Here is an 18,062-nt window from a genome sequence, read left to right on the forward strand (position 1 = left end):
TGATATTCAGGTTGTTTAATTTGTGTTTGTGAAGAGAGATGACATGGCAGAGCGCCCCCTGTCGGTTTACTTTATTTTACAAAAACACAGCATTTTGTTATTATAAGTGAATACAAATAAAAGACATTTTACAGATTTGAATGATGTATTGTTCTTATCTGTACGATCAATAAAGACAGTAATTTAAGTTTGTTTCACCATTATGACCTTTGACCGCTTGACCACCCTGACTGGGGGCTGTTTGGCTTCTTGCCTTGGTGACGATGTCTAGGCTATTTGGTAAACATGCAAACTTCTGAGAGGTATTTTGTTCTATGGGGTTGATTTAAAAGCTGCAGCTACAGTGTTAAAGAGCTGTGTTCTGGTGAAATTTTCCATTGATCATTTGTAATAAACAAGACCACAAACATAGTAAGCAGGATTTAAACCTGCACAGGGAGACCCCCATGGATTTGTAGCTCTACACCTTAACCACTTAGCCATGAATACTGAAGCTGCACACTGACGTCTGCACACGCATCAATGAGTCTTAGTCCCAGCACTTCTCAGCTTCTGTTAGGGTCCATGCTCAGGCTGTGAAGGCAGAGAAGGCAGTGTAATTGGCTGTGGCAGTAGTGTAACATAATTGTTGATGTTACACTAGTAATCAATCCAGTGTTGTAAAATTAAGACTAGAATCGAATGGGGTGAACAGTTTTCACTCATCTTATGGCAAAGAGAGACTCAAAACTACTCCTAAACATTTTAAACCAGTGCAAGAAAACCAATGATTTGTTTATTTCAATATCAGAACCAGCTTCCATGGAATTCAGTAGCAAATGTATATTATCAGGTACAGGACCATGCTCAGAGTATTAGTGAGATGAGTCTGTGCTGTGTTCTGTGTGTTTCTATTTCCCGCACCCAGTGTTTTCTCTGTTTCTGGCTCACTGCTGTCATATACAGGTAAAGGTGGAGTCACATGGGAATTGTAATTGGTGGCTGAAACAAAAAGAGGACTAATGAGAAGCAAGAACCTAACCAGAGGAGGTGGAGCCTAAGGTTTTAAAGCAGCAACCTGGCTAAATATTGGCTTAATTATTTGTCATTCACTCAGAACTCGTCCATTTTTATTAAACAAATATAAAAGAAGCAAAATTAAAACTTTTAAAGCAAAACAAAATGTATTCACGACGTCCTTTCTTTAGTTGGGTATTTAAATATTGAATCCACAGAAAATAAACACAAAATATTTGGGTTTTACTGAAATCAGCACTAAAATCTGTAATGAAGCGCAGGTCTGACAAGTAAAAACCGTCCCATATGTCTCATATCACCACTAGATGGTAGCATTTTACTACTACAAAAATCGCCGACGTACCTTTTTTTTTTTTATTTCATTTCAATTTTTATTAAAATTACACTTAAAATATACAAGAGTCTGTTATAATCAATATAATTATCTATCTATCTATCTATCTATCTATCTATCTATCTATCTATCTATCTATCTATTCAATTCAATTCAATTCATTTTTATTTGTATAGCGCTTTTAACAATGAACATTGTCTCAAAGCAGCTTTACACAGATAATGTGGTGATTAAACGTAAATATTTTCTTTGTAAGTATGTTTGTCCCTGATGAGCAACTGTGGCAAGGAAAAACTCCCCGAGATGGCATAAGGAAGAAACCTTGAGAGGAACCAGACTCAAGAGGGAACCCATCCTCATCTGGGTTGCACCAAATGTCCATTTGAAGCAGATATACAATGCTGCGGGCTAGTGATAATGATCAGAAGCAAACTGCACTCCCGAGTCAGTGCAGCAGACCACCGACACCAACTACAGTCCAATCCGTTCTCAAAAGCACCCGTTCTACTCTGGAATTACATGGAACCACCCAAGGTGTTGATGAGAGACCGTCCCAAGCTGTACAGAACTGTGAAGATCCTTGGAGGGGAGAGGGGCAGGAACAGTGGTCACTGGAGCCTCAGAAGCATGTTTAACTCGACCGAGAGAGAGAGAGAGGGGGTGATGGGAAGGGATGGATATGAATTATTAAGTGTCCCTATTGGTGTATGAGAGTTAATGTCACTGTGCAGTTTGGAGTCCGGCAAGACTCGCTATGGCAGCATAACTAAACGGGAGAACCAGAAGGTAACACAAGTCAAGTCAAGTCAAGTCAAGTCAAGTCAAGTTTTTTTGTATAGCGCTTTGTCTCAAAGCAGCTTTACACAAATCAACAGTCAGTTAAGGTGAATGGTGTGCATTTATCCCTGATGAGCAGCCGTGGCGACTGTGGCAAGGAAAAACTCCCTTAGATGTTCTGAGGAAGAAACCTTGAGAGGAACCAGACTCAAAAGGGGAACCCATCCTCATCTGGGTGACATCAATAGTTTGATCATAAATCTTTCAACAATACAGAACACTGGAGAGTGAGAACTAACATGAGTACTGGAGTATAAGATTATAATTGATGTTCTTTCTGCAGTCTTTATGGTTAGTAGCTCCTAGTTTTATAAGTTTCAGCATTTGTGATCATCACAGATCCAGCATCAGCTTCTCCATGCCAGAGCCTTTAACACTCCAGGAGGTCCAATGTCAAAACTCCACACATGTAGCAGGATCCAAATGGCACTGGTACGTCTCTATATGGTTCGGGATGTTTGTGAGTTCGGCATCTACTTCTTCAAAGGTCCGTAATCATCACGAGGTGGGAGGTGACTGGAGCTGGCCAAACCTCATGGTGTCTCGGGATGGGGAGAGAAAGAGAAGCAGTGAAGAGGAATTAGCGTAGCTGCTGTTCATATTAACAGCACAAGTTGATAATGTGCATGTGATCAGATGTTCTGGAGCACAAGGTTATGATGCGATGTGTGTTATGTGTAGGCTTTGCTAAAAAAGATATGTTTTTAATCTACACTTAAACTGGGTGAGTGTGTCTGAGCCCCGAACACCGTCAGGAAGACTATTCCAAAGTTTAGGAGCTAAATGTGAAAATGCTCTACCACCTTCAGTGGACTTTGCTATTCTAGGAACTGCTAGAAGTCAAGAGTTTTGAGATCTCAGGAAGCATGATAGATTGTAGCGTGTTAAAAGACTGGAGAGATACATGGGAGCTAAACCATTTAGGGCTTCATAAGTAAGAAGTAATAGTTTGTAGTCGATTCAAAAACTCAACAGGAAGCCAATGTAGGGACTATAAGATTGGGGTTATATGATCATATTTTCTTGACCTTGTAAGAATTCTGGCTGCCGTATTCTGAACTAACTGAAGCTTGTTTATTAATGATGCATGTTTTTTTAACATGGCTGATATGATATTTGAAAGTTAAGATGCTGTCTAAAATAACTCCCCGGTCTTTTACAGTTGAACTAGTGGTTACAGAACATCCCTCTAAATGCAGGTCTTATCAGAATTTAAAAGTAGAAAGTTATGGGTCATCCAATCTCTTATTTCTTTAACACACTCAGTTATCCAAACTAATTGAGCTGTATCGCCTGGTTTAGATGAGATATATAGCTGGGTTTTATCAGCATAACAGTGGAAGCTAATTCCATGCCTTCTAATAATATTTCCTAAGGGAAGCAATGAGTTGGTACATTGTATATAAACAGCAGAGGTGGGAAAAGTACACACATCCATTACTTAAGTAGAAGTACAGATACTCATGTTTTAAAATACTCGGGTAAAAGTTGAAGTACTGATTATACCTATGCTGCAATAACTGTCCAGCTGCAAGTGTGTCTTCACCCTGGACCTGTCTGAAGTCCATCTGCATCAGTCATTACAGGTTATAGCATCATTTACTACATTTACATTTATAATTAAAATGTTTATTTTTATTAGATTTTTTAAAACATCTAATGTCTATGAGATTTTAGTATGGGGGCCAGGAGGAAGAATTATTCCTCAGGATCAGGATGTGAAAGTGTAAGGCAGGTAGTGTAGTCGTATCTAGTAGATATGAGCTACTAAACATATTAGATTAGAGCACCGTCACAGGCAACGCTACCCTCGCCTACGCACACATTCTCTGTGTTCCTTTAAGACATGGAATGCTTTACACATTCATTTGAGTAGAGTCCATCCCAAAAACCTCTCAGGAGTTACTGGAACTGTCTACATTGTGCTTGTTGTGATCATACAGAGAGATTCTTTTATTTACGTTGGCATTCATCTAAAGAATAATGAAACTGTTACATGTATGTTTAGGGGTTGATTTTTTCAACACATTTCAGCGTGGTACCGTGACAGGATGCCACCTGTGCCATAAGTTCAGTCAGGAAATTTCCTCGCTACTAAATATTCCACAGTAAACTGTTAGAGGTGTTATAACACAGTGGAAGTGACTGCACTGTTAAAATAAAAAGTTTTTTTACAGTCGAATGTCTGTATTTTTTTAATAGAAATGTACCTTATTTTCAATTTACAACAAAATGCCTGTTGTTTTACAGATATTTTCTGTATTTTAACGTTCCATCATTAAATTGATCAAAAATGTATTGCATTTTGATATTATAGAAATGTTTTGTTTTTTAAAAGAAATTAGCGTAATTTTATACAAATGTAATTTGTATTTTTACATAGAATGATATCTAATATTTACAGATTATTCTTGTAATCATTAAGTCAGTGTTTTTATTACTATTGAAGACAGTTAATCATATGAAGGTTAAAGCGAAGTTATTAATGTCAAATAATAACATATGTCTGTTTTTCACCCTAAAATATTATAAATTAAAATGTGGTATTTGCTCATGTCCCAGTAAACAAAAAGTTAATAATTCAGGTTTTTGTGGTTTATATTTTTTTCAGTAACAATTCCTACAATATCCAAAAATCTAATCAAATATAATACAATATAATGTTTAAAAAATTACACACAACTCAAATCTAAAATACTACAAACTTATTTTTAATAAAAAAAAATAAAAATAAGGCATTGGTCCAGTATGGAAAGTTCCCATTTTTTTTTTATATTTTTTAACTGAAAAACCCTCACATGTTAACATTTTAATACAGTAAAGAATTTAAAATAATTAGCTTCTTTAAAAAAAAATCATCAAATAAATAAAAGCAATAAAATAAAATAAAAAACAAGCTGCAACCTGCACATCAATAGTCATCAATTGTGCCAACCAACAAAACACTTTTTGGATTCCTTGCATGGGTTCTCCTGGTCTCCTAGACCAACGCTGCTCAGATCATCCTCCTAGTAGGTTCGCAACCCACCATAAAAGAAGAATAAGAAGAGGATTTAGGTTCGGCTCCGCGCGTGTGCATACTGACACAAATTAAATATTGGCACCGAATTAAATGTAAATTAGGGTTGCACAAGTAGTTAGTGCCTATCCCAAACCCGGATAAATGGGTTTTTAATTTTTTTTATTAGTTTTTAATTAGTTTTTAATTTCACTTTAACACCCCCCCAGTGTTAGCTCACTAGCATTTTAGCTATTAATGTAAACATAAACACACATTAACTCGTGACAGTAAATTACAGATTTGTATTTTTATTTTCTTTTATAAACCCGTTCATACGTTTATTTATATTCTTCATTAGAGATGTAGTGAAGCGTCGCGTTCATTTCCTGTCTGGACCGGAAGTAGATTCTGCACATGAGTGGATCTGTCGGAAGCTGCTGTTGATCGAAAGGTAAGTTATTATTGATATTTAAATGCTTCTCTCTGAGCTCATGGATCAGTTTGGTTTGTTTGTTTTAGTCTTTTAAGCTCTTGGCAGCTCGTTGTACAGTTAGAAAGCAGCTAGCACGCGATGCTAACGGCGCTAGCGGCATTGCAGTGATTATCATTGTGTTTACAGACTCTATAGAGAGAATCTGTTTCAACTTGTTTTAACTGCTGCATTGCTGATCACATGACATAGTTGTAAAATAACTTGTTGTCATGACTACAGTATGTGAAGGGGGGTTCACCCAGTACAGTATCCTGACATGCTAATGTTAAATACACTCTATGGACAAAAGTTTGTGGACCTGACTATAAGATTGGTATGTGCTTTTTGAACATCCCAGTGGGGGGCTGTGTGTGTGTGTGTGTGTGTGTGTGTGTGTGTGTGTGTGTGTGCGCGTTGGTACGGCCGGATTATAAGGACAAAACACCTGAATACATACCGACACTATGAGGACTCACCGTAACTATGAGGGCGGTGCCGATGTCCTCATAAGTCGAGCAGTGTAGAGCAACTCACGATAGTGTCCCGAACATAAATCCGCTTTTTCTCGAAAAGTCCTAATAATTCCGTTGCGCCCGTTTTTTTGTGTATCCAGTGTGTGCTCAGAGTGTATAATCTCCTACTATCGGCACTTTGGCGCTACTGTGCCCTCATACACATTTCTGACGGTCCCTGCGCGCGTTTCATTGGTCGAGCGGCGGAATCCTCGTCAGCGATTGGCTGGTTTTTATGTCCATCAAACTCAGCGCGCGCTATTGAGCTCACCAGCTGACGAGAAGTGCTGCCGATTAGCTTCATTAGCCGAATTAGCTTCATTTCAGCGGAGTTTGGAAGTGATAACGTCAAAAGTTCATTAACTGAAGCTGAAGGTAAGTTTATTTGTTTATTTTTATATTTTTATGGTGCTGTGTGTCCAAACTCAGATGGAGCTTTAAACTAGTTAAACTCCCGTGCCTGACGGCTATTCAGGCTAATGAGATGTTAGCTGAGCAGGCATCTGCCATTTCATTTAGTTTTAAGTGCTATGTGCGAGTAAAGTAAGATTATTTGTTTTATTTAGCTGTTTTTTTGTATAAACAAAATTCACGAGTGGTCCATAGACATGTAATGAAGTCTTATTTTAATGTACTGTTTTTGTAATTCATAAATAATTTGAATGCTAAATATATTCTTATTTACTATTTAATCATGATGGCTTGTGAGAGTTGAGGATGGATTTACAGCATTAATTAATTAATTTTAATTACACTAAAATCAGTTACATTTATATTAACAACTACCATTTATGTGCAAAATTATGTATTTAGACATACTTCCCTAAAGTTTGACCATAATGTACAGATACATATATAATTTATAAAGTCCACATGCTCATTGTTATCTGGAATTTTCTTTAGAAAAGAGCATAAACTGAGCAGGATGTAAAAATACATATGGTCAGGCAAAGACAAAGCCTTCAGTGAGGGACGAGAAATCAACACATTTAAAGGTAAGTTGTGCATCACAAATAGCACTTTGGTTTGTACTACTCTCACTGTCAAACACATTTTGTTGGACTGTCCTGTTTATAATGACCACAGAAGCTTGTTTTATGAAGTCAATTCATTTAATGAGCTGTTTACCAAAGTTTAATCAGGAAAAGTTTTAGAATTTTTATCATGTATTAATGTAAACATTTTTATTTAAACTGTCTTGTGCTGTAATTATTTATTTGTGATTTTATGGTATTTTGTTCTTTATAAACTGTTTTTGCCATGAAGATAGCCTCAGTAGCTGGCATGGCATTAAATAAAAGTATATATGATATTATACAAATAGCACTTTGACATTTACATACTGTATCTTACACTGGGGTAAACAACATATTTACATACAAGTTGTCAAACAATTAACAAATATCAAAATATTTTCTCATATTTAACGTATAGTTTACAGAAAATACTGTAATATTTCCATTTGTTTTTTCTGTTACTGCACCTCATTTTATCATCCACAATTTTACATAATTTAACTTTTTAAAAAAATATGTTGGTTTATTTGTATAACAAATAGGTGGACTTTTTTCCCCCCTGTTAGGGAGAGGTGTGGTTGCACTTGAACATATTGAAACTTTCACCTTTGTTGTTGAATGCCATGGGATCCTCTCCCATAGTAAACATGTTGAAGATATTCAAAACAACTACTTGTTTGACTTTACATGGAATGGAACACTTGGACGACTGGTGAATGATGATCACAGAAATCCAAACTGCAAAGTGAGGACAACAATTGTTGAAGGAAGCCACACCTCTGCCTTTTTATCATAGGGGATATCTTTCCGGATAAGGAGAATTTATACAGCTATGGGGATTCCTCTTGGCCATGGCGTTTAAGGGTGAGTATGTGCTCTCTCAAAAACGTTTTTATTAAAAATTGTCAACCATGTTATAGTTTTGATGATGCAAAACTAGTGACAGTAAGATTTAGTTTAACACTGGTGATAAGACTGGTTGCTATTGTATATTCCATCATTGCTGTATCCCCTCTCTCTCTTGCACTCTCTCTCATTTTTAGGAATTATGTAAAGAGACCTCGGTGGCTGTGACTGAATGCAGTGTGAATACTTCCACATCAGAGAAAGTAAGTGAACATGTTTGATTTCTGACACTGACAGTGTTCTATGTAGGGGGTTGAGGTAGACTAGACACTAGACTGTTTTAGGTGTAAACACAATCTAAAATGTTGAACTTGTCCACTTTCGGCCATTCCAGATGTAGTGTGAAACACATTTGATATAATCTAATTTTCTAATGTAGATGATCCTGTGTTTGAATGTTTTCAAACGGACATGAGGTACTCTCTGCCTATTTATCCATCAGACTGAGCACTAGAATGGGTTATGATGTCCACTTGGTGAACATTTTCCCTCATATATTTTCAGGAATTATGTGAAGAGACCTCGGTGGCTGTGACTGAATGCAGTGTGAATATTTCCACATCGGAGAAAGAAATAGTAAGTGAACATGTTTTCCTTCCTGACACTAACAGTGTTCTATGTAGACGATTAAGCATCACATTAGACTGATATTCTTGGACTTTTGTCCTAAAAAGTTGTTGTGACAAACTTACACTTTAAGTAAAAAAATAAAATAAAACCCAATTCATTAATTTATCATGTGTGTGTGGGGGATGGGCGGGATGCTGACCTGAAATATAAGGACTGTGTATCGCCCTATGAGGACCGTTGTATTTTACACGCTTGATAAAAGCATGTTGGTTTGGTTATGTGTGGGGGATGGGCGGGATGCTGACCTGAAATGTAAGGACTGTGTATCGCCCTATGAGGACCGTCGTTTTACAAACTTCATAAAAACGTGTTGGTTTGGTTATGTGTGTGGGGGATGGGCGGGATGCTGACCTGAAATGTAAGGACTTTGTATCGCCCTATGAGGACCGTCGTATTTTACACACTTGATAAAAACGTGTTGGTTTGGTTATGTGTGTGGGGGATGGGCGGGATGCTGACCTGTATTATAAGGACTGTGTATCGCCCTATGAGGACCGTCATTTTACAAACTTCATAGAAACGTGTTGGTTTGGTTATGTGTGGGGGATGGGCGGGATGCTGACCTGAAATGTAAGGACTGTGTATCGCCCTATGAGGACCGTCGTTTTACACACTTGATAAAAACGTGTTGGTTTGGTTATGTGTGGGGGATGGGCGGGATGCTGACCTGAAATATAAGGACTGTGTATCGCCCTATGAGGACCGTCATTTTACACACTTGATAAAAACGTGTTGGTTTGGTTATTTGACTCAGCATTATAGGTGCCTAAAGTTGGCACTTTAAATGTTGGTACTATGATAAAGGGAGAGAGGGAGCTGATATGGTGGAGAGGAGAAAGTTAGATATGTTGTGTGTTCAGAAGACCAAGTGGAAAGGGAGTAAGAGCAGGAACATTGGAGGTGGGTTTAAACTGTTCTACCATGCTGTGGATGGAAAGAGAAATGGTGTAGATTTTAAAGGAATAGTACAGTAAGAGTGTAGTGGAGGTGAAGAGAGTTTCTGATAGGGTGATGAACGTGAAGCTGGAAGTTGAAGGATGATGATAAATGTCATCTGTGCCTATGCTCCACAAGTGGGTTGTGAGATGGAGGAGAAGGAAAAATCCTGGAGTGAGTTGGATAAAGTGGTAGAAGGTGAACCTAGGAATGAACGATTGGTGATTGGGGCAGACTTTAATAGGCATGTAGGTGAAGGGAACAGAGGTGATGAGGAGGTGATGGTAGGTATGGTGTTAAGGAGAGGAATGTGGAAGGGCAGATGGTAGTAGATTTTGCTAAAAGGATGGAAATGGCAGCGGTGAACACGTATTTTAAGAAGGATGATCATGGGGTGACTTTTAAGAGTGGAGGAAGGTACACACATGGGGACTATGTTCTCCTGAAGGAAATTGGAGAATGTAAGGTGTTGGCAGGGGTAGCTAGTGTAGCTAGACAGCATCGGATGGTGGTCTGTAGAATGGTTTTGGAGGTGAAGAAGAAGAGGGAGAGTGAGGACTGACAGAAGAATAAGATGGTGAAAACTGAGGGAGGAAGACTGTAGTGTAAGTTTCAGAAAAGAGGTCAGACAGAGGCTCAGTGGTGGTGAAGAGGTGCTGGATAATTGGGAAACTACTGCAGGAGTGATGAGGGAGACAGATAGAAAATACTTGGTGTAACTTCTGAAAATAGAAAGAAAGACAAAGACGTGGTGGTGGAATGAGGAAGTGCAGGAGAGCATAAGGAGAAAGAGGTTGGAGAAACAGAATTTGGATCGACAGAGTGATGTAAAAAGTAGGCAGGAGTACAAGGAGATGCAGCAGCAGGTAAAGAGGGATGTGGTTAAAGCCAAGGAAAAGGCATATGAGGAGCTGTATGAGAAGTTGGATGCTGAGGAAGGAGAAAGGGATTTGTACTGATTAGCCAGGCAGAGAGAAAAAACTTGGAATGATGTGCTGCAAGTAAGAGCAATAACGGATAGGGATGGAAAGGTGTTGACTAGTGAGGAGAGTGTGTTGAGAAGATGGAGGGATTATTTTGAGTAGCTGATGAATGAGAAAAATGAGAGAGAGGTTGGATGGTGTGGAGATAGTAAAGCAGGAAGTGGATAGGATTAGTAAGGAGGAAGTGAAGCAGCGATTAGGAAGATGAAGAGTGAAAAGTCGGTTGGACCAGATGACATACCAGTAGAAGCGTGGAGATATTTAGAAGAGATGCAGTGTAGTTTTTCAACCAGATTGTTTAACAGGATTTTGGAAGGTGAAAGGATGCCTTAGGTTTGGAGAAGGAGTGTGCTGGTACCGATCTTTAAGCATAAAGGAGATGTGCAGACATGCAGTAACTACAGGGGAATTAAGTTGATCAGTCACACCATGAAGATATGGGAAAGAGTAGTGGAAGCCAGGCTGAGAGAAGAGTTGAGCAAAAGTATGGTTTCATGCCGAGGAAGAGCACCACAGACACATTATTTGCTTTGAGAATGTTGATGGAGAAGTATAGAGAAGGTCAGAGGGAGCTGCATTGTGTGTGTATGGATTTAGAGAAAGCGTACGACAGGGTGGAAAGAGGAGTTGTGGTATTGTATGAGGAAGTCTGGTGTGTCAGAGAAGAATGTGAGGGTGGTGCAGGATATGTATGAGGACAGTGTGACAGCAGTGAAGTGTGCAGTAGGAACGACAGACTGATTCAAAGTGGAGGTTGGACTGCATCAAGGATCGGCTCTGAGCCCTTTGCTGTTTGCAGTGGTGATGGACAGGTTGACGGACCAGGTCAGACAGGAGTCTATGATGTTTGCGGAAGATAGTTATTTGTGGTGAAAGTAGGGAGCAGGTGGAGAAGAGCCTGGAGAGGTGGAGGTATGCGCTGGAGAGAAGGGAATGAAAGTTAGTAGAAGTAAGACAGAGTACATGTGTGTGAATGAGAGGGAGGGCAGTGGAGTGGTGCAGTTACAGGGAGAAGAGGTGGAGAAGGTGGAGGAGTTCAGGTACCTCGAGTCTACAGTGCAGAGTAAAGTAATTGAAAGTGTGTTAGAGAAGTGAATGAAATAGTGCAGGCAGGGTGGAGTGGGTGAAGAATGAAAGGGAGAATGAAAGGGAAAGTTTATAGGAATGTGGTGAGACCTGCGATGATGTTTGGTTTAGAGACTGGTGTTGAGTAAACGACAGGAGGTGGAGCTGGAGGTAGCAGAGCTGAAGATGTTGAGATGTTCGTTGGGAGTGACGACGATGGACAGGATTAGAATCGAGTTTATTAGAGGGACAGCACATGTAGGACGTTTTGGAGACAAAGTGAGGGATGCGAGATTGAGATGGTTTGGACATATGCAGATGAAGGACATGGGGTATATCAGTAGAAGAATGCTGAGGATGGAGCCACCAGGAAGGAGGGAAAGAGGAAGACCAAGGAGGAGGTTTATGGATGTGGTGAGGGAAGACATGCAGGTAGTTGGTGTGAGAGAGGCAGATATAGAGGACGGGGGGTATGGAGAAGGATGATCCACTGTGGTGACCCCTAATGGGAGAAGCTGAAAGAAGATGATGATGATAATTTTACACTGGCGATCAAAATTAGAGAACAATTTATAAACAATTGATCAATTCTGAAATAATGTCATCTTCACTGCTCAACAGAAGGAGTTTTGTCCTGTCTATACCATGCTACCAGAACACCTTTTCCACAAAATAACTAAGGCATTTCCAAAAAAAATTAAACATTATTTTATAGAAAACACACTGATCAAAATTAGAGAACAACAATGACTGTAGCATGTAAAAATAACAACAAAATGTTCTGAAGGTTACAACAGTCAGCAATTAGTAGGAAGTGTACAGGCCTCTGCTCTGAATGACTTCAGCACATCTGCAGCCACAGGACAGCACCAGTCTCTCACACTGCTCTGGTGTGATTTTGGTCCACTCTTCTTCCAGTCTCCTTCACAGTTCGGTGACTGTAGTGGGTTTCTTGGCAATAACTTTGTCACCAAGGATTTTCCAGAGGTTCTCTATTGGGTTGAGATCAGGACTCTGGACAGGTCATGTCATTATTTTAATGTTTTCAGTTTCAAGGAACTGCTTTACCCATTTTGCTGTGTGACATGGAGCGTTGTCCTGCATGAACACTGCGGGCTGATTGGGTGATGAACGCAGGGAAGGAACCATACGTTGTTGAAGAAGGTTCAAATAAACATTTGCATTCACTCTGCCATGTAGCTGTATAAGAGGCCCAACTCCTGCTGCAGAAAACATGCCCCAAACCATGACACTTCCTCCTCCACTTTTCACTGACTTCTTTACACACTTTGGGTTCAGTCTTTCTCCAGTTTGTCACCGAACATAATGTTTCCTATTGGACCCAAATAAATTAAACTTGCTTTCATCACTGAAGTGAACTTTGGACCAGTTCTCCTCTGTCCACACAACATGTCCCTCAGCAAAGCTTAGTCTAGCCTTTTGATTCTTTCTGCTAATGAGAGGACGACCAGCCTTCTTGGCGGACTTGAATAAGTTTGTGATGTTGTAAAGATCAATATTCTTGAAATCACAGATTTGGAATGACCAACTTGTCTTGCTATGGCTGATAGGGTCATCCTTTGGCCTTCATCTGGACAACCTGCTGCCGGAGGCTTTCAGTCACTTTAGAACGGCCCACCATCTTGCAGAGTCAGTGAAACTGGAAGTTAGGCTGCCAGTTAAATAGGGGTTTACAGATAATCAAGGAAATTAGCACCAGGTGCCAGATTAACACCAATAACTGGGAGGTATCTGAAAGTGTTCTCTAATTTTGATCAGTGTGTTTTCTGCAAAATGTTTTTTTTTTTTTTTTAAATGCCTTAGTTATTTTGTGGAAAAGGTGTTCTGGTAGCATGGTATAGACGGAACAAAAACTCCTTCAACTGTTAAGCAGTGAAGATGACATTATTTCAGAATCGTTAAATTGTTTATAAATTGTTCTCTAATTTTAATTGGAAGTGTAGGTGCTGCATTCAACTTGTTTTTAGGCGGATCCAAGATCCTCAAAGCTAATATCTTATCCAAAGTGCTCTTGCATGGGCATGAAACCACACTGCTGCTCACAGATGGTCACCTCTTCTCTCATCCTGGCTTCCAGTACTCTTTCCCATAACTTTATGGTGTGACTGATCAACTTTATTCCCCTGTAGTTCCTGCCGGCCTGCACATCTCCCTTATTCTTAAAGATCAGTACCAGCACACTCCTTCTCCATTCCTCAGGCATCTTCTCACCTTCCAAAATCCTGTTAAACAATAGTTCGAAACTCCACTGCATCTCTCCTAAACATGCTCTCACTTCCTCCTTACTAATCCTATCCACTTCCTGCTTCACTATCTCCACACTATTCAACCTTCTCTCTCTTTTTCTCTCTCTCTCTCATTTTCCTCATTCATCAGCTGCTTAAAATACTCCCTTCATCTTCTCAACACACTCTCCTCACTAGTCAACACATTTCCATCTCCATCCTTTATTGCTCTAACTTGCAGCACATCATTTCCAGCTCAGTTCCTCTTCCTGGCCAATCGCTACAAATCCTTTTCTTTATCACCTTATTCTTCTTTCAGTCCTCACTCTTCTGCTCTCCTTCACCTCCAAAGCCATCTTGCAGACCACCATGCAATGCTGTCCTGCTACACTGTCCCCTGCCAACACCTAACAGTCTCCAATCTCCTACATAGAACATAGTCCACCTGTGTGCACCTTCCTCCGCTCTTATACCTCACCCTATGATCCTCCTCCTTCTTAAAATAAGTGTCGCCACTGCCATTTCCATCCTTTTAGCAAAATCTACCACCATCTGCCCTTCCACATTCCTCTCCTTAAAACCATACCTACCATCACCTCTGTTCCCTTCACCTACATGCCCTTCAAAGTCTGCCCCAATCACCAATCTTTCATTCCTAGGTACACCTTCTACTACTTCATCTAACTCACTCCAGGATTTTCCTTCTCCTCCATCTCACAACCCACTTGTGGAGCATAAGTACTGATGACATTTATCATCACCCTATCAGAAACTCTCTTCACCTCCACTATACTCTTACTGTACTCTTTCTTCAAAACCCCCACTACACCATTTCTCTTTCTATCCACACCATGATAGAACAGTTTAAACACCTCCAATGTTCCTGCTCTTACTCCCTTTCCAGTTGGTCTCTTGAACACATGTCTACCTTTCTCCTCTCCATTATATCAGTTACCTCTCTCCCTTTACTAGTCACAGTACCAACCCAAACCTCCACTCTCCTACACTTTTTCCTGTGCCGTCTCTGTAAATGTCTTAGGATCATCTCATATTACACAGTTGATAAAAACAAGTCTGTTTGGTTCTGTATCAGGGGGTGGGCATGATGTGCTTACAGTGCCACCATGAAGTTTATAGTACTGTTTTTTTTATATATATATATATATGTGTGTAATTCTTTAGTTTTGCATTTGGCTAGGATCCGTGTTACTACTGATAACATTAGGTGAGAGCTAGACCATTCAGTGGTTGCACAGCCAGTCCAACTACTTCAAGATTGCACATCAATATGTGCCATTGCCTACAGGTTTTTCTGTCCCCCAGCAGTCTCAAAAGCATGAAGAAGATTCCAGGAGACAGGCAGTTACTCTAGGAAAGCTGGACAGGGCCGTAGAAGGTTCTTAACTCATTAGCAGGACTGGTATCTGCTCCTTTGTGCAAGGAGGAACAGGAAGGATGAGTACTGCCAGAATCCCATGAAATGACCTCCAGCTGGATACTGGTGTGAATGTTTGGTCACAGACAATCAGAAACTGACTTCATGAGGGTCACCTGATTACCCAAAGGCTTTGTGCTTAATGCCCAGCACCAGAATTGGCAGGTCCACCACTGGCACTTTGTGCTTTTCACAGATGAGAACAGGTTAACCCTGAGCACATATGTAAAAGTGTCTGGGGGAACTGTGGAGAACTTTGTGGCCTGAAACATCGTTCAGCATGACTGGTTTGGTTAGTGGGTCAGTAATGGTGTGGGGAGGCATATCCATGTAGGGATGCACAGACCTCCACAGGCTAGACAATGGCACCATGACTGCCATTAGGTATTGGGATAAAATCCCTTTACCCATTGTCTCAACCTATGCTGGTGCAGTGGATCCTGAGTTCTTCTTGGTGCATGACAAAGCCCGGCCTCGTGTGGCGAGTATGCAGGCAGTTCATCCTGGAAGATGAAGAAATTGATACCATTGACTGGCCCCCATGCTCATCCACAGGTTACACCTCTCCAGGAGCTCACCGATGCCCTGGTCCAGATCTGGGAGCAGATGCCATAGGACACCATCCGCTGTCCCATTAGGAGCATGTCTCCAGTCACGTGGAGGCTATACAAACTACTGAGTACCATTTTGAGTTGCTGCAGTGCACTAGCTTGTTGTATTATTAATTCACGTTGATTTTTTGGGTATGTTTGAATTAAGCCTTCTGTAGGTTGAAAACTTTCATTTCCATCAAATGTTGTGATATACGTTTGTCCCTTACACATTACCACATTACGCTGTCCATACAAATATAGCTAGCTGCCATGATTATTTTTTCCCCCCTATAGAGATACGATGTTTTCAAAGTGTTCCATAAATACATACATATATACATTATACATACACACACACACACACACACACACACACACACACACACACACACATATATATATATATATATATATATATATATATACATACATGTGTGTGTGTGTGTGTGTGTGTGTGTGTGTGTGTGTGTATGTATAATGTATATATGTATGTATTTATGGAACACTTTGAAAACATCGTATCTCTATGGGGGGGGGGAATAATCTATATTCATATAATATATGTATGTGTGTTTGTATATGTGTGCGAGAGAGACAGAGAGAGAGAGAGAGAGAGAGAGAGAGAGAGAGAGAAAGAAACTAGTATACCCCTGTTTACAATTTGCTGATGTTTTAGACAGTTTAGATTGTTTAGCTTGAATACATTTTAAGCATTTCTTTTCCCTCAGGAAAAAGTGAAATGGATGAAGCTGAGAACTCCAGAGGTATCTAATCATTTGAGTACATTAAAGTTAGTTCCAAAAAAATGTATTATACTGTGTGTAATCCGTATGTATGTATGTATGTATGTATGTATGTATGTATCTATCTACTTTTTTATTTATTGATTTGATTGCAGAGGCCAAATCAAGAAGAGCTGTGAAAAGGCCATGGTGCCCAAATGAAGTGAATGCTGTCATTGCAAAGGGACATCTCACAACAAAGGCAGATTGTGAGCAGTGCAAAACTGCAGAGGACCCTGTTCTAAGAGAAAGAACAGTACAAAATATAAGGGATTTAGCAGTTTAAAAATGATTGTTAGTTCAGGATCAGTTTTGCCTTGCCCTTGTATACAGCTCGTGGCTTTTGTTTAAGTTTTGTTGACTAAGTTTTAAATGTACTATTGTTAATGTAAAGTTGAATTGTTTATAGATCTTAACAAATAAATATTTATTTAGACAGCATAAAATTTGTCTTTATTTCATCTGGTACTGTGTTGCAGCTTTCGGGCACATATCTAATTCCATAAAAGTCAGGCTTATTGTTATTTTGTTTTGTTTTTTTAACATTTTGTATTACGTTTTTAGTTTTATGTTTGGTTTTGTTGATTAATCTTTTGCACTTTCATTTTTTATTATTTTTTTAATCAGTGAACTGACTTGATTATTTTTATTTACTTTTTACATCAATTTTCATAATTTGCATTTTGCACCAAATGTAGGTCTAGTGTCAGCATAAAGAGATTCACTCTTAACTGTAGAAGATCTGGTTTTGTTTTATATTTGTTAGTGTTAAGATGGTTTTCACACTGTTTCACACACATTCCTTTGTCTGCTCAGTGTCTATAGAATATTTACGATGTTAGTCTGTAAGGTAAACAGGGAGTCCTTATCTGGACTCACACATCGCCAGCTAGTATATCCTCTTGTCTAAACAGGAAACAACTAGGTCAGGTTTCTTTTCTTTGTATGTGTATATAAACGTTCTGCCGCCTGCAATAAACTGAAGAGGAAGCATTTGCTGTGTGCGGTGTGATTCTTCCCTGATCAGAAAGGCCTACGGGTATCGCAGATCGTATGGAAAACCTCTCCACGAATTAAGTTTCGTTTGGGCATGATAAAAATCTAACAGTTTTGGTGTCAGAAGCGAGATACTTTTAGCAATATCCAAAAAGGGAAATCACGCATCAAGGTGAGTTTAATGTACTTCCTTGTTGGTGGGGATTGTCCCGTATGCCAGCCAATAGGGCTGCATATGTTTTCGTGTCTTGGTTATGCATTAATTGTTTAATGATGATTTCCTTTGATGGGATGATTTTGT

At 39.5% G+C, this 18,062-nt stretch overlaps 1 long non-coding RNA gene across 3 annotated transcripts; it reads left to right on the plus strand.

Annotated features, from left to right (window-relative positions):
• The first annotated feature begins 5,548 nt into the window (after positions 1–5,548).
• On the plus strand, positions 5,549–17,206 carry LOC124376850. 3 transcript variants are annotated; one of them, XR_006923900.1, is made up of 9 exons: positions 5,549–5,640; positions 6,275–6,548; positions 7,077–7,168; positions 7,756–7,761; positions 7,919–8,053; positions 8,233–8,298; positions 8,600–8,671; positions 16,712–16,747; positions 16,882–17,206. It is a non-coding gene; the product is annotated as an uncharacterized LOC124376850 (long non-coding RNA). The 3 variants fall into 3 exon arrangements; XR_006923898.1 differs by lacking the exon at positions 7,756–7,761 and having other exon boundaries at positions 5,551–5,640; XR_006923899.1 differs by lacking the exons at positions 6,275–6,548; positions 7,756–7,761 and having other exon boundaries at positions 5,552–5,640.
• Positions 17,207–18,062: the final 856 nt, after the last annotated feature.

The sequence above is a fragment of the Silurus meridionalis genome, chromosome 23, assembly GCF_014805685.1.
Source record: "Silurus meridionalis isolate SWU-2019-XX chromosome 23, ASM1480568v1, whole genome shotgun sequence".
NCBI lineage: Eukaryota > Metazoa > Chordata > Actinopteri > Siluriformes > Siluridae > Silurus > Silurus meridionalis.